This window comes from Glycine max, chromosome 5, assembly GCF_000004515.6.
Source record: "Glycine max cultivar Williams 82 chromosome 5, Glycine_max_v4.0, whole genome shotgun sequence".
NCBI classification, from domain to species: domain Eukaryota; kingdom Viridiplantae; phylum Streptophyta; class Magnoliopsida; order Fabales; family Fabaceae; genus Glycine; species Glycine max.
The window spans coordinates 23,956,300-23,979,495 of NC_038241.2; the positions used below are offsets into that span (position 1 = coordinate 23,956,300).

Sequence of the window (23,196 nt, forward strand, 5' to 3'; positions counted from 1 at the left end):
ATCAAACATGAGAAGATAAATGTATTGATCTCAAAGTTTCTTAGAAGAAATGAGTATTGATCTCAAAGTTTCTTAGATAAATGTAATCAGTTACCAAATTTAGTAATTAATTACAAAGTGTTAGAAAAAGCATTAGAACTCCGTTCTCTTGAATTATTGGCAAGTTTTATTGAATTAATTGATTACCATGTTTTGTAATTGATTACCTAAGCTAGTTTCACCAAAAGGAAGTCTCAGAGGCTCGAGATAATCGATTACCACATTTAGCAATCAATTAGATTGCATATGGAAACTTTAGGAGCTCTTTGTGTAATGAAATAATCAATTAGCACACTTGATAATCGATTATTGCATAACCATAGAAGCTTGAAAAGCTCTTTGTCGAACGAGATAATCGATTACCCAAGTTCGTAACCAATTATCTATAACAGATTAATAAGCAGCGAAAAACCCCTCAATGCAAGGATAAAAACCATAGGTCATCCATACCAAAGAAATAACTCCACTATAATCAATGAAGATACAAGAGAACCTCCAACAAGTGCACTAAAACATACTACAAATAGTCAAATCAAAACAAACTCCTAATTTTTCCCCTCTCAAATAAGTCTCTCTCACTGTATCTCACCCTCTAATCTGACCCCTCTCCACTTAAATAAGTGAGACATACGAGCCTTCTCATTTGTGTCTTTACTCAACATAGGAAGGGAGTCCAACAAATCCAACATTTAGTCTAGGAAACTATTCAAATAAGTTACTCCCCTCCACCAAAGGATCCACCCAAAAATATCAAATATGTTTTCTTACCATTCTCCACCACCTTCTCAACTGCCTTTGTAAACCAAGCTAGTTTTGCCTCTTTATCCCTATCATTTTACTCTTCTAAAATTTTCTTCTATATCCTAAATTATTTTTAAGTTTGAGTCCAAATAAAAAATATATATTAAATTTCCTCAACTTTATTCAAGTTAATTACTTAAGTTTTTTTTATCACAATTTTAACTATGATTGTGCTATTTTTTTTAACTTCAAATTAAACTTTAATGAAACAAAAAAAAAAGTGAATAAATTAAGAAGATTTTAAATATCTTGGAAATATTTTTTTTTATAAACAAATGAAATTGTATTAGAAGACCCATGTATGCATAAGTGCAAATGATAGGAACAAAAACCTCTTGGAGGTAAAATGTAATTTAAAAATTTTTTATATAAAAATAATTTAAATAACGTTAAAGAATATAATTTCTCATTCTAGTCATGTCAAATCATGTGTTATGTAGGATTATTTTCTAATTAGAATTAGATTTTTACTTCAACAATTGCTTAATAAAAATTTGGCTAAATTATATTTTTGGTTTCCTAAGTATTATGACGGTTACATCTTGATTTTGTAGGTTCCAATTTTCTCAATTGTCTCATTTTTTCATTTATAATCAAGCATCTTGATCTAATATTCAACAAAGCTAACTTACATGTCAAATTGAGCTTAATATGGTAATTGTTGTGTTGATAACATTTAAGGCAAATTATTGTTTTAATGACAACAATGAAGAACAACAAAGATTTTTTTTTTCATTCTAAATGAATTAATGACTTAAATATTTGATGAGATCGTTATTGAAATACCTAATGATAAATGGAAGAAAACTTAAGAGTTGAAGAATCATATTTGCCCAATCATAACTAGGGATTAAAATTACAATGAAAAACTTAGAATTTTATATTAAAGGTCAAAATAAATTAACAAAATAAAGTTGCAATTTGATTGAAAAAATAATTCTTAATGAACATAAGTTTTGTTTAATTAGAAATTGGCACCTACCTTGGAAGTAGGACTTTAGGTTGATAACATGTGGCACAGTAAAGACTACCATCACATTTTGTTCTCAAACCCTCAAGTTTTTCCCAACTATTATTCACCTAAAAGCTAAATGAGAACCATTGTTAATTGTATTCAATATTGTGAATATATGCAACATTATGATTATAATTCATGTTTAGAACAAAAATTCGTGTCAAACCTTGATGCTGGACGAGTAATTAACGAGGCAAAGTGACACAAGAACTACCACCACCACTTGGCTCTAATTTTGAATAAAACTAAAATAGTAATGCATATATCATTTTCCATTCCATAAGAAACTAGCTAGAAGGATATCAAACGTATTTGTAAATAAGATTAAGATAAAAATGACTAGCTAAGGATCCTTCATTTTAATGCAGGCCTTCTAGTTTCACACTTTGAGGGTTGAGAAACAACAAACATGGAGGTTATTAAGTCCTTTGTCCCTTTGCCATTTCCTCTTTCAATTATATTTTTCAAATTTTGAGGGTTTTGATGGTTTGATTAATTTATACATTTGCTTGAGCGAAAAGAATAGGATTTGTTGAGTTAAGGAAAAGTAGGAAAGGATGAATATTGGATAGTGTGTCTTGTTCTTTATGTTCAAACTTTGGAATTATTCAGCTTATAGGTTATACCATTAAATTGGTTTCATCATTAAGCTTTCAAATAAAATATACATGTTTTATCCTTAAAACTAAACTTTCATCTAATTTTATTAAATATATAGATTGAAGTCATAGGTTGCCACAACCACATTGTTGCAAGCTCCATTGGAGCTTGTAGGCCTAGGATCTTCTTCATCAATGGATTCCTTTGCTTCTTGGAAGATAAATGGCAGCGGAATGGAGAAGGAAGAGAGAGAGGAGAAGCCACTTCAAGGAGAAGATGAGTCTAGAAGAAGCTCACCACCATAGGAGGCCATGGATAAGAGCTTGGAGGAAGAAGGAGATGAATGAAGGGAGAGGGAGAGAAGAGCACGAAATTTTGTGCTCAAAAAGAGCTCTGAAATCTGAAGTTAATATTCAAATGATCAAAGTTGAAAAAAATGCACACACATGACCTCTATTTATAGCCTAAGTGTCACACAAAATTGGAGGGAAATTCAAATTTCACTTGAATTTGAAATTGAATTTGTGAAGCCAAACTTTGGAGCCAAAATTTCACTAATTATGATTAGTGAATTTTAGTTATGGTTCAACCCACTAATCCAAGATCAATTCCAAGATTCTCCACTAAGTGTACTTAGGTGTCATGAGGCATGAAAAGCATGAAGGACATGCACAAAGTGTGACTATATGATGTGACAATGGGGTGTAGTAAGAAAATGCTCACCTCCCCCTCTAAAATTTAATTGGATTGGGCTTCTACCAATTCAATTAAATTTATTTCCAACCACACACATCAAATATCCACTTAGTGCGTGTGAAATTACAAAACTACCCCTAATACAAAAACTAGTCTAGGTGCCCAAAAATACAAGGGCTGAAAAATCCTATATTTCTAGGGTACCCTACCTACATTATGGAGCCCTAAATACAAGGCCCAAAATTAGTGAAACCTTAATCTAATATGTACCAAGATAAGTGGGCTCATACTTAGCCCATGGGTCCGAAATCTACCCTAAGGCTCATGAGAACTCTAGGGCCTTCTCTTGCATTTTTGGCCGAATCTTCTTGGAGTCTTCTATCCAATGCCCTTGGGGGGTAGGATTGCATCACACATGGTGACTTGACTTACGCACCGAATATAACAAATTAAATTAAAAATCAGATAGACCATCAAAAAAATATTTTTAAAAATATATTAAAAAGTATTTGAAGTTACACTTTTAAGATTGTAATCATTAGGTATGGGAAAGATATTAACAACCTTTATTTTTACTTGAATGTGTGTAAAATTATGTAACTTTATAAATGTATGTTTTATCCACTAAAATATAATTTTTATGACCTGTCCAACAATTAAATTGGAAGTTTTTAAAAAGTAGATTAAGTTTATAAAATATCATTTAGTAAAATACTATAATTAATACTTCATCGTATTATTTTATGTTAATAGTTAATATGTTATTTAAAATATAAGTAAATGCCCTTCATTGGGTAGTATAACAACAAATGTTCGATGTGAAGTTTGATATACATAATTATATAGATAATTTCAAATGATTTGAAAGTTAGATTGATTAATTTTTTGTGTTCTACAATAAGTTATTAAGAGATATAAGTGTGTATGTGTGTATATATTTATAGATAGATAGATATACATACATAGGTACATAGATACATAGCTAGATATATGAGAATGGATCAAATGACACTGATATAACAACTTTTATACCAGTTAATAACTTTATATAACATGTGAATTTGATCGATTAAAGTGTCGAATTATAATTATATATTACCATAATTATTTGTGTCAATTTTTATGAAAATTGAACATAAATAAGAAGGTGATCAAACGATTCATATTTTAGTGTATGTAGAGTATCATTCTTCTTAGAGAATGGTGCAAATAACTTCAGTTCACACACAATTGTTAGGAAGGTAAGCAAATATGATGCCACAATCATATATGCCAAGAAAATAAGTTTTTTAGAGAAAAAATTATTGTTATGTTTATGATTTTTCAAAAAGGCTTTTAACTAATGGTAGGCTGGTTTGGAATTAGAATCCCTTTTTGATCATCATATTTCACCATGGTTTAATGTAATCCAAACATGTATTGGAAGTTGAGATTTATATATTATATTCTTCACTCAAATACTTGACATAAAATCCCTTTGGTCTTATCATCATTTGCATAGTTTTGTAACTACATGAGATTTCATCAAACATATAGATTGAAATCTATGTGAATACATGTAAGTATCACTTCAGGTATCAACATAAGACACCGTAATTTTTAACTCAAGTTAGAGTATAAACATATGATTCCTTATTATGTTTATACTTGCATTGTTCTCGGCAAGTGTCAATAGAGACAAAACATTAAAAATAGAGCAAAAATTACTCAACAAAACAAGAAACTATATTAAACCAACAATTCCAAACAAAGAAATTATACAAAGTTTATCTAATCCTAACTACAATAAGTTTATCTAAACATTAAGAAATTACAATACATGTGTTTTGCTTTTTTTTTCGAAAACAATCCTAAAATAATATATATATATATATATATATATATATATATATATATATATATATATATATATATATATATATATGTATATATTCACACATTGAAATTAAAGTATTTTTATTTTTTACACATATTTAATTATTGTTACAAATAAAATCAGGCACATAAATTTATCAAATATGAATTTATCAATTAGTTTATCTTTACCACAATCGTATGGCTTTGGAAGTAACACCTAGGCATCTAGCAATTGTAATTAAGGAGAGAACCATTTTTTTCCATTTTCTAATATCTTATCTAAAGCCCTTGGAGAGTGAAACTAGTGAAGTAGACGGGCTATTCTTCTCCCTCCATTTTCTATATTAAGGCAAAATTGATTATAACTTTGTTGGAGGCCAAATATAAGATTAACTATTGGCATGAGATTGATTTTTCAGGATAGGCAATGATGATATATATATATATATATATATATATATATATATATATATATATATATATATATATATATATATATATATATCACTACTAAAAAAAAGGCTTTCTACATCGGTTCTGAAGGTCTTTCTACATCGGTTATGACCCGTGGTGATTAGTGGGTGTCGTTGAAAAGCCTAAGCCCTTTAACATCGATTGAATGACCGATGTAGAAGGGAAGTTTTTTACATCGGTTGTGAAGGGATGATCGATGTAAAAGGGGAGTGTTTCTACATCGGTTGTTAAGGCAGAACTGATGTAGAAGATGAGTTTTCTACATCGGTTGTGAAGGAAGGACCGATGTAGAAGGGGAGTGTTCCACACCGGTTGTGAAGGGCGGACCGATGTAGAAGGGGAGTGTTTCTACATCGGTTGTGATGTTAGAATCGATGTAGAATGGTGATTGTTTCTACATCGGTTATATTTGAATCGATGTGGAAGGGGACATTTTATTTTTTTGCTAAATTTATGAATGTACCTCCATTTAAGCATTTAAGCATTACTTCGTTCTGGTAATATAATCAATCTTGTTTTTGAATCATACACCATTTTTGTTTTAATTAGAACTACATGAAGGAGGGTAGTCATACTAATATGAATACATGAAAACAGTACAAATCATGCAAATGGAGTCATCCTAACAATAACATTTTCATTTTAATCAGAACTACAGCATTAAGAATTACCTTGCTGGCAATGTTGTTAGAAAGCTAGTCCAAACCCTTGTAAAGACCCTCTCCAGAAGTTGCACAGGTGCTTTGGATATACCTGAAATAAACGAATTCATTGAATGAAAAATAGTTTCTCATAAATGCAAGTCCCTAAACAAATATTTGATTGGTTAAAGGTCCTTAAAGTTTTATTCCATGAAGGTTTTAGTCCCTGCCGTTAGAGACTTGGAGTGTGCCATTAAGATGATGACTTATGCATATCTTCAATGAAGAAAGGAGATTGAAGACATCCTTGACAATCGAAACATTTGCCACAATTGTAACATTTGACAATGTATGAAGGTACTAAAATGTTTAATAGCAATTAGGCAGCATTCCAGTGAACCAAAAAATAACAATACTTTGACTTCAAATAATATAATGATTAATCAAAGTTATGGTAATAATATATAGGCTCTAGCAGGTAAGTTAAACTTAAACTTTCATAAATTAATAATTCCCTTAAAATATATATTTTTTGCCTTAACTGCGTTCAACTTAAAAAATTAATCATTTCAGTAAATTAAGAAAATAACATTTTTTTATGCACTTCAGTTTTTTTGAAAAAATTTAATGAAAGTTCACTCAGCACGCGTGGTGGTCGAAGAAAATCTAAATCCCTGCTTATGAAGATACAGAGATGTTCACATGCAAAACTTGAAAAGAACATTGAATTCAAACCATTTTTTTCTGTTATAGAACAAGAGTATTTTTGGCTGGAGACAACTTTATTTGATTATGATAGAAATATTGAGTAATAGAATTTTCCCAAAAATTAAAATGTAACTACATAATATAAACTAAATTTTCCATAAATTTATTTTAAAACATATAATAAAAACATCCTTTGTTAAAAACAAACAAGACATTTGAGTTAAACCATGTTTTCACTAGAAAAATAACTAATTTTCCTTTGAACAAACAAAACAGAACAAAATATAAAAACTGGTAACACTGTATATTAGAAAAATAAAATTTAAAGGTATATCATTGAGTGAGATTGCTGACAAGAAGGAAGTGGGTACTGGCCAGCATGACAGGAAAGTGATATAGTTCATCCATCTGCATACAAAAACTGATATTTAAAAAAAATAAAAAATAGTAATAATACTTGGAACTCATTAATACTTGGGAGCCAATGGCAAAACAATGTGTCTATCATACGAGGATTCTAATCATATGTTGCCAACTCAACAACTTTCTAAATCTCATTAGGCAAAGAGCATAGCGCAAAACTCGCTGTATCTACCGAGATCATAACAAATTAACTATAATGTATGAAGCTTAGGTTTGGTACTTGTCTAACATGCACATATAGAATTATAGAAAGGTTAGGAATTATAATCCATAGGCTTAAAAAAACCTTTTCTTAAAGTAAAATATATTTTTTTTTACGTGAAGTATTTAAAGTTTTTTATTTTAGTTCATACTTTTAAGTAACAATATTAATTAATGTAGTAATAATATTGATAATTTATTAACTTGTTATGTCATAAAAAATTTAACAAATAATCATGTATAATTTTTTAATAAATTATATTTTTAAATTTCTTGTCAAATAATTTAATGTTATCAATTCAATAGATGGCTGTCCAATCAAATTATATTTTTTTAAATATGGCTTATTAAAATAAATTACGGGTGATTTTTTTATTATTGTTTTATGACATGATAAGTTAATATGCTCCTAGCTCATCCTCATTGGTTTGATGTTTATTCTACTGACCTGTTTCAAATATTGTTTGCAAGTATCCTAAGTAAAATTGTTATCCCTAACCATTTTTTCATCTATCAATTCCACTAAAAACTTACGTGACATTGAAAAATCAATTTTTTTATAAAAAAATCTGACATAACACTAAAAAACTCTTGTCAAACTAGAGTTTTCCTACATAATTCTCAATATATTATAACATATCTAAAATAACAAGACCAGACAACACTGAAGCGTCAATATTCAAAATTTACAAATGCATCAATAGATTAAAACTATCAGGTAAGACTTAATACCTGAAGGAATAGAGTGGTCAATTTTAGACACTCAAACTTCAAAATTTCCAAAGAGGAACAATTGCTGAACAGAGAATTTAAGACATTATCATAACTGATATGAGATGGATAAAAACCAACAAACATTTATTGGAGAGTCAACCATACCTTAAATTAAGAAAGCATAGGTTGAGACAAGTAACATCAACCTCTTTCAAATTTGCCGAGAGCGAAAGGTTTAAAAATAACAAATGAAAACAATTTGCTAAGAGTGGACAATTAATGAATGCAGAAGACTTCATATACTCAGTCAGGAAAACCCACAACCAGAAAACCTCATATACTCAGTAGCCTTAATTATCAATTTACCAGAAAACTCCAATTTATAGTTTCTTACACAAATCATTGAAAACAGAAAACAAAGTGACATTTCTGTAATTATTTATGAGAATAGGAAATGAAGATAATAAAGGTTTTCTCAAACCATATAGGACTCAATATTTTAATTTCCAATATAGTCTATAATGAGCAAGAAAACATCCATATATCCCAACCAGCTAAGTCATTCACCACTCCCACTAGCCTATATTGAGCAAGAAAATTGAATTAAATAATATTATTTACTATGATTTTGCTTCCAGTACATTAAATATGGACTGAGAAATAAATATCGATAAGAATACTACTAAATAAAAATATTCAAAGGGCGTATATGAAATTTTTTGAACTTATAATCATTTTATACTTTAATTTCTTAGGAGTATATTCTCTCTTCAGATCCGTTAACTAAATTGATATTTTTTCTAGAAACACTTAGAAAAATTCCAGAAACACTTATATTTCATCAAAACAATTAAGAAAAATTCATAAACAATGCTATACTTTCTTTAATATTCGAAATTTTTTCTTCAAACTTGTTGATCAAAATTTTGTTTTAATTAAAAAATAGAGAATAGAAACAAGATAATCAAGATCTTTAAAAAAATGGGACAATAGACATACACAAAAAGGATTGAACAAGAATACCTCAAGAAGTCCTGTGATGTTATGATATCTCTCTTTATGATCTGTTACATGAAGGCAACTAGAGATTAATCCAAGAGAAACTGCAGCAGACCATTGGCGGTGTTCATGCTCATGTTGGAACAACCATTCCAAAAGGAACTTTGAAGCAGCAGACTTAACCATGTGAACAGATGGAGGCAAAACCTGAAAATAGTAAGGCCAGACAAGGTAACAATCAAATGTTATTATGCTAATTACACAAGATACATTACTAACCAAATTATTAGAGAATTGACTCACTAATTGGTTGATGTTTTAATTGAACATAGCCCAAAATGACAGTGTTTATCTTTCATTGTGAATCTTTATTAGTACTTCCTTCATGACCAAATGCCTAATATCGCCAAGTTCAATTTAACTAATACTAAATAAACCAGCCATTTATATACTTATAATTCCTTTAAATGATATAGTCCCCTAAATTTTGGAGGATATAAATTTGAAGTGACATAGAGCATGCATTTCTTATAATAACAATAGCAAAAATCAATTAAAAAGTATCTCATACCTCTGGCCTTGCAAACCTTCTCCAGAGTAAGCATCAATATATGAGGTGCACAAGAAGATATGTTGTTGTCCTCTGCAGGTGTGAAGGATCATCAAGATCGACATTATTCGTTGATGAATGCGGTAATTAAATATCAAATAATTTAACAACGAAAATAAATTTTATATGATTGGTAACTTATACAATATTTTTCTCTTGCTTCATATATATGGTCTAATAGAAATAAACAGTCATGAGACATATCTTGAGTCTTGATTCTAGTCCAGGTCAGGGGTGTGAGAATCAGGTTCAAGTTTTGTTGGCTGGATATCCATTACTATGGAGCTACTTCCAATAGAACCGGGTTTTTCTTTCCACACGCAAATTCCTTTATAAAGTAAAGGATTGTTAGCATTCCTAACTAATGTAAGAAGAATGTATAGTTTGGAAAATGTACAAAGGATAAAAAACTAGGAATGCATTGCAGTACTGAATTTGAAACAAGTAACATTTATTCAAGTTCATCCATAGTTGGTTTTCCCTTGGAATCACTAGACAAATCCTGCACAAAAAACCTACCAAGCAAAGAAATTTGCACAATAATGTAGCTAAAAAACCAATACCAAGTACTAACACATCTCACTTCTAATGCCTCAGCCCTCAAGTCAACTGTACCTCAAATTTAAAATCAGCGGTCAAGACTAGGTCCTGTAAGATTATGACACACATAACGTAGTGCAACAGATTGAACTAGCTACTGGTTGAAGTTCATCAAGCCGATGCCATACTATTTCCTACAGGTAACACAATTTCTCAGTATTAATGTTGAAAGTTCTCAGCCACAACACACTCAATTGGAGGTGCAAGGAACAAACAATAAAGACTAAATACATATCCAAAATTCAGAGTAATAAAGATTCAAATTATTGGCAACTTTTTTTCTTTTGGTTTCTCTGTTTTTGGAAATTGACTTATCATCCCAGGATTGTACTTTTACATTCTACTCTAAACAAATTTCTTATTTAATCCTATACTAAACTACTATATAAGAAATTATTAAAGATAAGTCTAAGTACATAGGATCATAAGAAACTTAATAAATTATAATAAAGAAATATAAAGAATCACATACACTAATCTCCTTTTTGGTAAGAGGAGCAAGTGTTGTATCATTTTTCACTCCAGTAATAAAAATAAAAGCATCTGTAGTACGTGCAACTGAATCACACAACACACATGTTTAGATGCATCCCCTGTCTAAATTGAACATTTAGATGCATATTCAAAATTCATGAGACACCACACATGTTTTGGCTTATTTGTACATTAAAGGGCAGTTATAAAGAATATAAAAACATTAAAGGGTGGGCAAACTCATTTGGAGAAAATAAACCTTAAACAGAGACAAAAAGAATTGTGCACTTGTACTTACATCAAAGAGTATTGCATGCTAGGAGGTATGTTGTCCAGCATTTTTTTGTTACTTAGAAGCTACTTTTACATCAGAACTCCTTTTATTTCCTTTTCCCAAACACATGTTGACATTGGGATAAATAAGCAAAACAGGCTGAAAGGCATCTGCGAGGCAAAGATTTAAAAAAAAAGAATTACCCGCTCAGAAGTTCAGCATAGAAATTAATAGATTATTAAATCTGCTATAAATAATTCAAATTGTACACATAAGTAGTATAACATTTTACAAATTTTAAAATTGATTTTTTTTAGTGTTGAACTTAAAAATAGAAAGAAAAAAAACTAATATCTAGTGGTAAACTCTCGAGCATTGCATAATAATTTCATTACAAAATCCTTAGAATAATCTGCTGAAGCAAACATTAAGAAGTGAAGCATGTGAATTATGAATAACATGGATTTTTATAAAGCTCCTTCAAATATTAAGCGTTAATTTTGTTGCAATATCACCTAGTACCGAATCAGCCAAATATTATCCTGTAGTACACACATAACAAATTCCAGGTTTGTTGGTTTACCTTAAAATACTTTTCATCTGTCAAAGGGGTAGAAAATTAATTCAAAGAAGCAAAATGCTTAAGATGCAAAGAAGAAATTGATATGCATCATAAATCAATTTAAGACATATCTCTGCAAACATGACTCAGATCAACCACTTATTCTATAACAAGAAGATTTAGGAAGCCAAATAAAATTGAATAGACTAATTTTAACCAACTAGATACAATAGGTTGTCAGTCAGGAAGCCAAATAAAATTGAAATTTTTTTATAAGCAAAGTAATTTATGGATATAAGAATGCTTGCAATGAGAACAAGAGATGCCCAAAACAATACTCAATACAAAAAATGATGCTGCATAATATAAAGCTCAACAACAAGCTAGCCTAAAACAGAACTTCAAGTATACGGAATACCTACATGTGGAAGTTCCCAATCATCAATATCATCATGAGCAGCATCCTTTTTCTTCTTTTCAGAATCATGTTTATTCTGTGCCCAAGCTCTTGATTGTGGCTTCCTGACATGACATCAATAAAAAAAATTAAATAAAATTAAATAAATATGGGAAATATAAACTTGGCTGCGTGATTGAAAAGGAAAGGAAGAAAAAAAGATCGTAGGTCCAAACCCTCTTCCCGCAGAAACAAAAATATCAAACTAATTTGTCAATAAAAAAAACTATAAATACGTTTTTTATTTTGATAGGGAAAGGAAAGTAAAACAACCTCTTTCGATTCCTTCTAGAAGCTTCGCAGGCCTTCCTCTTGATCTTGTCGTCTTTGTTCTCAGAGAACCTTCTACATTTGCACTCCTAAAGCACACCGGCTTTGAGGACCTCCTTCTTAAAGCGGTTGATGATTCTGTCCTCGGGCTCGTCCTCGCCCACCATGATCTGCACATTGAAGTGAAGAATGTTGGAAAGGGAGAGTGCAGGGTATAATATACTCTTAATTGAGGAATCATTATCGATTCCAATTGCACGCGCAGATGCAGATGTTGATGCTGATGTTGTCATGGCAATCGCTCAAGACCGCTACCTCCTTGTCTCCTTCAACCATGCCATCAGCGCAACGATGTCGTTCTTCACCGCGATTTTTGCGTTTTTGATCACATGCAAGAAGGAGACTGGGGTGGTGTTCGGTATCGTTGTGGCGAGCAACAGTGAAGCGGAGAAGACATCACCGCCTCTCTCTCTCTCTCTCTGGCGCGATGGAGACAGCGGAGGCCTTGGTAGGGACGTTAGGGTTGCTGCTGGCTGCATTTGCAAATAAATTAAACCAAAATAAATAAAATAATTAAAGATTCGATCAAAGGAAGTTTTTTTTAAACCGTAGTAGGTAAGTAGACTAACAAGGACGGTCTTTATAAAACCACCTTCGTAACATTAATATCGAAGGCGGTTTTACAAAACCGTCATAGCTGGGTTAAAAAAGTTTGATTTATTTTCAAAAATGCCATCGTATGATTTATTACATCGGTTTTTTATAACTGATGTAGATATGACGACGTGAAAAGATATTTTTCTAGTAGTGTATATATATATATATATATATATGTGTGTGTGTGTGTGTGTGTGTGTGTGTGTGTGTGCGTGTGTGTGTGTGTGTATATATATATATTGATAACATGGAGCACTTCCTTACAATTGGGCGTCCATTGGGATTTACCATGTTTTTTTAATGCACTAGAAGATAGGGCAAAGTTGATTTCTAACTTAGATAAGAATATGGATAGTGCGGCAATGCAGTTAGCCAACCTTTGGACTCACTTTTTTTTTTCCATGCTTTCAATTTTTAGGACGGCCTCACATTATTTGGGGTTGCCTCTATTCCTCAGTCAAATAAGATGAAGCAGAGGAATTTTCCTCTATCAACCATGAAGGTACATTTCTCTAAGTTAAGACACACGTTGAACTTTCTATCTCGATCAAAGATTTCTTGGAGGTATGTGACATGGTTTTTCAATTTTTTTTCTATTTTAGTGACAATGTTATCAATGTAAACCTTAGGGTTCTTACCGATCTTCTCCGTGAAGATTTTTTCCATCAATCATTGATGTGTTTGAAGGTCGAAGGGCAATTGTATTAGTAGTTAGCATTGTCTTCATAGGTCAGATTCAAACAAATCTAACTATACCTAAAGTAAGCGTTCATTATTTGATAGTCAAATACTTCATCGACAAGGTGGTCAATATAAATTTCATATATATATATATTATATGTAATATGATGAACATTATAATATAGAATAGGGATTCACTTAAGTGGAGTGGATCAATTGATCACTAGAAGGGGATTTGAATAGTGACCTTTTTACTGATCTAGCTCTTTTTGCACTAGCATACTAGTTTCTGAATTTCTCTTCAAGCTTCTCAGTTTTATGATTCATAAGACTAGTAGGAGTAACCTATAACAAATCACCAAGTAGACATGTTCATTACTACTTCAAAACCTACTCACACATGATATAGAATCTGTTAACAATAATTTCTAGTTCTCACTTGGTTGCATTAAGTAGGGTTTCTTCTTAGTAATAAACAATTTTGTAAAAAACCCTTGATCAAGGATCAAGTTTAAGTTCAAAGCAAGCTTTTGTAAAATTAGATTTAAGTTCACAACAATAGTAAATAATAAGCAGTAAAGAGAGACAACATTCCAAGGATTTATATTGGTTCACCAGGGATGACAAAATGGGTAAGCTGGCTTGGCCTGACCTAGTCCATCAGGCCAAGCAAGAAACATGGGTTGGGTCGAGTTAGCCCATATTTTATACGTGACTCATTTTTTGAAGTCCAGCCAGGCCCGGTAGACCATCAGGACAATCCATATTGGCCCTCTTTACTTTTTTGTCTTAATTTATTCAAATTGAAAAGAAAAAAATTAAAAAATATCGAGCCAAAATAGGCCTAGTTGAATTTGGGCGTATATTTCTTAAGTCAAGTTTGCCTGATGGGCTAGATCATATAGGCCCAGTTATATTTGCGCAACCATTTATCTTAGCAGGCCAACGGGCCGGCCCAGTCCAGTTTGCCAACTCTAGCCTACATCTAGACCCTACAACTATAGACTTTTCACCAAGACCAAGCACCCTGTGGTATACTTGTTAGAACTAGAGGCATTGGACAATGTCCAACCCCTCAAAATCAATATTTTTAATGATAACAATAATATTAAAAAAAATTGTGGACTGGTGAATTTATTTATGTGTTACAAGAATACATTGTCCAATCTTTGTAAGGTAACATCTTAAGCTTATATTCTGATTTTATCCAAGCATCCATATAACTGGAACTTGTTTTTTATTTAAGGCTGCATTTAGCATCCAATGTGCTAAAAGAAACACGCATCCAAAACATTTGTGAAAACCAGTACCAAAGTACTGAGGGTTTTACGTGTCCAAATAGGAGCTAACTAACTTACACAATTGTTTTATATTAGTTAGTTCACTTCCAAATATGAGCTACTACACTTGTCCTTTTATGAGGTTGATACATGTTCTAAAAACTCATATATTTTAGATAATTGCTTCTCACACCTTGTTGTTGTGAGCAATTATCCTAGTATTGTTTATAGAATTTTTGTTAATAATTATTTTTTGTAAATAAATTGTATAAAATCATTTCAGAAACTAAAAAGATAGTTTTTAATATTTTTGTGATAAATTTTGATGTTACAAGGGAAAAATTTAGGCTTAAAGGAATGATATGATGTAGACTTGATCTCAACACAATGAAATGAGTTTTTGCGACAACAAAAGAGGACCAATGATCAAGTGAAGATTGTGAAGATTTGCCACAGTGAAGCTACGCATCGCCACAACGAATATGAAAACTGAAGAACATGAGTTTAATAGAAACTCATCACAATGAATCATTATCTTGCCATAACAAGCATAGGTCAGAAGCATGAAGATTCAAGTGAAGAAGTCCTTTATAACTGTTGCAATTTCCTTGTACCGACATGTGCCCTCGCTATAGCAAAACTCCCACATGGAAAGAAAATAATGTAATTTCAGCTCTCTATATAAGAACTTGAAACATCTTAGTTTACAAACTTTGGTTCATTTTTCAGTTTCAAAAATAGAAACTCAAAATTACTCAAAATTCTTCTTCTCTCTCCCTCTCTCTTTTCTTCATTTGTGATTCATATTTTGAGGTTCTATTTGGATCAATCATGATCCAAATGAGCCAAATTTCTAGTTGTTGAGTGAAAGAAGTTGAATTGAAGTATGCAAATCTTTGTTTTCTGGTCAATTCTCTTAGTTATGTGATCCTATTTCAATTCTATGCTCAGGAGTGATCAACCTAGCTTTTAGGCATTTGGATTGTGTGGAAATAAGTTCATCTCCTAGATCTGAACTGAAATTGTAAAAGGATTTGGTTTTAGGGATGAAATAATGTATTTGCATTGTAGAGATTCATTGTTCATGTTTTGAGTTTTAGGTTAAATCACCTAAGGAATTAGGGATTTGATTTAGAACTAAAGGATTAATCATCTAAGGAATTAGGATTAATCATTTGAGTTGAATATTGGTTGCATTGAATTGAGAGATTGATTAGGATCGAATTACATATGTAGAATTCTATGAATTTCATCTCATCAATGTTTTTCTACTTTTGAATTTGTTTTTTCTCCAAAAATTCTTTCAAAAACCATAAACAATTTTGTTTTGCTACAACAAAATCCTTTCTTAAAAAAACAAAATGTTAAGACATTTGCCAAAACAAATTAACACAATGTCGCAACCTACCCTACGATGGGAGTGCGGGTGAGAAGCCAAAGGAGCGTCTTCCAAAAAGGAAAACATGCGGGAGTCACCACCAACGTTTATTCGAGGAAACGTCGAAAAAAACCAATAAGAGGTCTGTGAATTTTGAAAATAAGGGTTCTGGAGTTGTTTGCACGGGAAAGGTATTAGCATCCCACGTGCCCGTCACAAGGGACGACAACCATTGATCAAGTGTGCATAACGTGACTTCAAAATTATTTTCTTTTCCCTTTTTATATTTTTTTATTTTTTTGGGGTCAACAAGGGTGTTGCCCTTGCTCCTACGTATCCTCAAGTGCGATGAGGAATTCATACCTACGTAGTTCTTTAAGTCTGAATGTTTGTGTGTTAAATTGGTTGTTTTATGTTTTTGAAAGATTCATTTAAATTGGGAGCAAAAAGTCGTTTAAGGCATGGAACCTTGAAACGATCTTTTAAACTTGAAAAGTGGAGAGAATCGTTAAGGCGTTGAACCTTGAAACGATGTTTTAAACTTTGAAAAGTAAAGAGAAACATTAAGGCGTTGGACCTTGAAATGATCTTTCAAATTTGAAAAGCGGAGAGAGTCGTTAATGCGTTGGACCTTGAAACGATCTCAAGTGATATTTGATAAAAAGAAATTAGTTATGAGTTGGTTTTATCTTGGTTTTGTTTATTAATTTTCAATCTTTTTAAAGACAACTTTACAACACTAGTGATCGGTTAAGATTGAACTTTACAAAGAAAAATGAGATTAGTGATGATAGAAGAACGAGATGAAGATGCACAAAACAACAAAGAGGACCCCTAAGGGTGCATAGATCATATCCAAATCCTTAAAACAAGAACTAACCGGATGACGAATGAAGAACACTGAACGAAGAACGATGTAGAAGTCAATTATGGTCGCAATTCGGTAGCGCCTCGACCTCGTTTTTCTCTTCTTTCTTCTTTTTCTCTCTGATTTCTCTCCAAATTCTCTTAATACTGAATGTCCAACCTCTTCCTTAGCCTCCCTCACTCCTATTTATAGCCAAAAAGGGCACTTGGTGGACTTGCAGCTTGCCCAGGTGAGTTTTTGCTTCACTCTGAAGTAACTTGGCTCGCCCAGGTGAGCTGGTTACTTAAGCCCTAAGCCATTTGGAGGCCCAGGCGAGCCAGAGGCTAGCCTGGGCGAGCCAGGGTTCAGAAAATTTCCTGGAATGACCCTTTTGCCCCTCCCTTTTAGTATCTTTCGCACCCTTGACCAAAATATCGAATGCTATTTCGTCTTGCATGATAACAGGTGTCGAACAGCTCAATTCGGCTAGCGAGAATCAAAATATCCATGAATGATAGTCCCGAACGAAATTAGGGTATGACACACCGCATTGTCGCGAATGCTTCTAAAAACTTCTCATTTTTGATAACTTTACTTGTTGATTTCCCATATGTTACACTAAGTCTCTATTGATATGCTAACTCAATAATCATTATTTCTTACTACAACTAGACTAGGTTCACTTGTCTATCTCAAGAGTACAACAATGTCCCTTCCATGATTGAAATGCTAATCATTAGAATTTTGAGTTCATCAACAACTAAGCAGAAAGAATATTCTCTGTAAGACTATTATTGAACAAGAAGTGGAGCAAAAAACCACATCTTGATTGTACTATTGTCTCCATCCTTTCTCCTTTGCAAGTTGACATGTGGCATCTCCGAGAGTTATATGACAACAAATTTCTTCATTGAAGGCTCTGATCCCACATCGGATACATTAATTGTGAAGCCTATATAAATAAGATCAAAGCACTAAAATAAAAAACAAAGCTATCATTATTTACAAGTGTTGTTATTCTGTTGAAGTGATTGGACAATCTAAACACTGAGTGAAAAGAGCTAACCTTTACTTTGCAAAGTTATTCTGTGTATTCGTACTTATTGTACACTCTTGAGAGCTTTGAATATTGTTAATTTAAACTTTTACTTCGAAAATCATGAGTGGCTTAGTGACCAAAGAATACTTAGGTGTTCTTAATCTCAGGGGGAGATTAATGTGTGCCATAAGTGGCTTAGAGAATACTTGTTGTAGCTAGAAGTGGCAAGGTAAAAACTTATTTGTAATCTATGTGTGATTTTTTTTTTGTCTTAATCCTCTGGTTCATCAAGGGAAAGGGAACCTGACTAATTCAAAGTTCTGTTGGGAGGTAAGTAAAACCTGACCAAGAATTATTTCAGTCAAGAATCAAACTCTGATATTACCCAAATGATTCAACCTTGATTTCATCACATTAACCCATTTATGCCCAATCACTGGGTTAATTTGTGTGTGATTAGTGGAACCCTTCAAGGATTTGAAGGAAAACTGCACATAGCTCAAGAGTTAAGAGAACCAGTGTAAACCTTATGTTCTTACTCTAGCTTCTATTATAACTTATTTTATCTTAAGTTACTTCGTTCACACTAATGATTGCTTTTGATGGTAGAATCTATGTCATGGAAAAGCTTCCATTATAGGCTTATGCTTCACACATGTGTTATGCTTTTGAATATGCCTTGTCTTAATAAGAACACTTAAAGCAATCATTAGTATCTAAGTTCAGTAACTTTGGTTTTGCTTCATAGTGATTTGTCTTCATTAAAATGTATAGTTCTTGGAGGGACTTTATGTCTCAATATTAAGTGTGTTAATGCCTTGCTTTTCTTTCTCCCTTCAATTTTTATCTTCTGCATTGTTTTGTTTTTAATGTCATTTGAAAAAATAACAAAATAGGGTAGGGATGTTGTAACAACCCACCATCGTTACATGGAACTAGAAACTTTCTCAAGCGAAAGACTTTATTTTAATTCATTTAAAACTCTTCCATTAATTTAATTATGAAAATACTTGTAAACTTTTTTCGTTTCAAAGGCCAAAAGCTAAAATGCATGATAACAAGATAAAAACATCATGTGCTATATCTACATCACTGAAAATACCATGTGCCTTATGGCACTCCAACATAAACAAGATCTTATACAACATCAAAGAACCTCTATAAAGATAAGCCACATAGCCTCTGAGATGTCAACACTATAATGATGCTAAAAGAAAACAAAAGATATAACCATTTTGATTTTTGGTGATGCAATTCTACCCCCCCAAGGGCATTGGATAAAAGACTCCAAGAAGATTGGGCCAGAGATGTAAGAGAAGGCCTTAAGGTTCTCATGAGCCTTAGGGTAGATTTTGGACCCATGGGCTAAGTATGAGCTCACTTATCTTTGTACATATTAGATTAGGATTTCATTATTTTTGGGCCTTGTATTTAGGGCTCCATAATGTAGGTAGGGTACCCTAGAAATGTAGGATTTTTCAGCCCTTGTATTTTAGGGCACCTAGACTAGTTTTTGTATTAGGGGTAGTTTTGTAATTTCACATGCATTAAGTGAATATTTGATGTGTGTGTTGAGAAATAAATTTAATTGAATTGGGAGAAGCTCAATCCAATTAAATTTTAGAGGGGGAGGTGAGCATTTGCTTGCTATACCTCATTGTCACATCATATAGTCACATTTTGTGCATGTCCTTCATGTTTTACATGCCTCATGACACCTAAGCACACTTAGTGGAGAATCTTGGACTTGATCTTGGATTAGTGGGCTGAACCATAGCTAAAATTCACTAATCATAATTAGTGAAATTTTGGCTCCAAAAATTGGCTCCACAAATTCAATTTCAAATTCAAGTGAAATTTGAATAGAAATTCAAATTTCCCTCCAATTTTGTGTGACACTTAGGCTATAAATAGAGGTCATGTGTGTGCATTTTTTCAACTTTGATCATTTGAGAATTACACTTCAAAGTTTAGACCTCATTTGGGGCACAAAATTTCGTGCTCCTTCTCTTCCTATCCCTCCACTCATCTTCTCTTTCCTTCAAGCTCTTATCCATGGCTTCCTATGGTGGTGAGCTTCTTCTTGACTCATCTTCTCCTTGAAGTGGCATCTCCAATCATCTTTCTTCCTTCTCCATTCCACTGCCATTAAACTTCAAGAAGCAAAGAACTCCATTGATGAAGAAGATCCAAGGCCTACAAGCTCCAATGGAGCTACATCAGTTGGGGGCCTTCGTGAGTTCCATCCGTGGGAGCTACATTGTCTGGATCTACTCAGTGTAGATTATTGGAAATAACTTTGTAAATCAGACTCAGAATTGTTACCAAACCAAGGTGCAAATTATTGGAAGAAAGAGGTGCATGGATGACACTGTCTATATCTTCTAGTCTAGTCCTCTATGCTAATATATGTCTTCTATCCAATGAAGCGTCAAATTGTGTCTAGCAATGTATCATCCAGTTTGTTTAGTTAGTTGTTAGATGGTTCAGATAAAAAATTCTATTTGTAACCATTTTCTATTTCAGTTTGTTATACTCCTGTATAAAAGAGCTAATTAGAAAGACTTAAGTGCGACGAGAGTGTTAAACCCACACATTGTAATTTCATTGTTATGATCTTCAATAACATCAATACTCTTTCTCACATGTTACGATTATTTGTTTTCTTCTTCCCTAATCTGAATTCATCTTTATCAGTCTTAAACCCAACAAAATTCTTAAAAACTTCTAGTTTTTTCTCTAAACCATACCTAAGTGAAATTCTGATACCAGGGGACAGATGTCGTACCGGATGTCACGACATCACGCTTCAGAACATGCAGATTATATGTGTCCGTATGAACAGATTAAACAAGTAAATAACACAAGAGAATTGTTTACCCAGTTCGGTGCAACCTCACCTACATCTGGGGGCTACCAAGCCAGGGAGGAAATCCACTCTCAATAGTGTTAGTTCAAGGTCTAACAGCCCCTGTTTACAACCTTCTCACCTAACCACTACCCGTGCGATCTCTACCTAAGAGCCACTCTTAGATATGAGAACCTCCGCTCACTCCCTCTCACTCACACTCCCGTGTTTACAATTAAGTCAAAGACACACCAGAGATCAACTCTGAACAAAAGAGATCAACTCTACACACTAGAGATCAACTCTAGACACAAGAGATCAACTCTACACACATAGGTCCAACACTTGATGCTAGGGTACCATCAAGGTGGCTCACAAAAGACTCAAGTCCCAAAAACTCACAAACTAACTCTTCAATCCCGGACTTGGTACAGAACTCGTGCAGCCTCCATGATTATATAGCAATTTGCGTTTCTGGGCTGCAACGGCTTGATGCTGGAGGAGATCTATCTTCTTCTGGAAAATCTGCAGTTAAAGAACTAAAAGATAACTTTTGATCTTTTAGTTTGAATCTTTAATCTTTAATCTTTAATCCCTGAACGAACTCTTCTACTTTGAAATTCGAACTTTAATTATCTTTTAATTCGTTCCTAAAGATAGATCTTCTTATCTCTTGCTAACTGCACAATAATCTGTTAAAGATATAACAGAATTATATGTCCAGTATTATCGGGCCGGATGTCAGGACATCGTATCCGACATCGTGGATCCTGCAGCTTCACTTCTGCACTTGACTTTTATCTTGCATTGCACAGCAACTCCAGTATTCTCGAGCAGGATGTCAGGACATTGTATCCGACATCGTGGATCCTGCAACTTCAATCCTTCATTTGACATTTTATCTTGCCTTGTGCATTGTGCAGCCCGATCTTATTCCTTGACATAACGTTGGACATCATGTGCAGCAACTCCAGCTTTCCTTCATTGTCTAAGTGCTTATGTTTTAACAAAATCTTAGCCAATCTTTTAAAGCTCAGTAGAGCTAAGCACTAACACTAAGTCCACATTTCCCATGACACACTCTTGAGAACTCAATAAAGCATCTAATTAAGTTTGCTCTTCCACTTGTGTTTTGCAACTGTCTTCTCAAGATAATCAATTTTACATTGAAGATGCTTGCAATTTTCACAATTTGAACTAGAAGCAATATTCCTAGATTTACATTTACAAATGGAGTCCTAAATAGATTTTTCTAAATCCGCTTTCTCTTTTCTCAAATTATGGACTTCCTTTTGTAAATTAGTAAATTTCTCAATATGCCATCTAACTTGGCTTTTTAGAGTTTTGTTCACTTTGGTAAGTCTTTGTGCCTCTTGATGTAACTCTTTGAATGCATCAAGTAGATTGTCATAATTTTTGTTAGATTCAAAAGAAGAGCCATTTACATTGCCTTTAGTCGCATCCTCATCAATGTTGGCCATGAGATATAGATTTGCTTCTTCCTCCTCACTTGAGGAACTTGCATCGTTATAATCCTAAGTTGTGTGTGTTTTTCTCTTTTTAATTGGCTTCTTTGACTTTTTATAATCTCCTTGTTGTTTCTTAAGATAGATTGGACAATCCCCTTTTATGCGACCTTGCTTCCCACATTCAAAGCATGTGTAGGTTGTGGAAGTGAAGTCACTTTTCTTAATGTTCTTCTTTCGAAAGTTCCCTTTGTCTCTGTCATACCCTAATTTCGTCCGGGAACCTTCATTTGCTAACATTTGGATTCTTGTCAGCCAAATTGAGCTGCTTAACACCAATTGTCATGCAATCTGTAGGGTTTTGTGACGTTTCGGAATGAAATGTGCAAGATATTCAAAAGAAGGACAAAATGGTCACTTTTGGGACATTTTTCAGCCCCTGGGCCCACTAGAAGACTTAGGAGTGAAGAAACCAGCTCGCCTAGGCGAGCTCAACTCACCTGGGCGAGCAAGGTTTCTTCAGAATTAAGTCACAACTCGCCTGGGCGAGCTACCTTTAGCCCAAATGCTTTGTTTTTCTATAAA

The 23,196-nt window shown here is 32.9% G+C and overlaps 1 pseudogene; it reads right to left on the reverse strand.

The window, feature by feature from the left end:
• The window catches only part of LOC100797279 (PI-PLC X domain-containing protein At5g67130-like), a 28,727-nt pseudogene extending 16,145 nt beyond the window's left edge, over positions 1-12,582 (reverse strand).
• Positions 12,583-23,196: the final 10,614 nt, after the last annotated feature.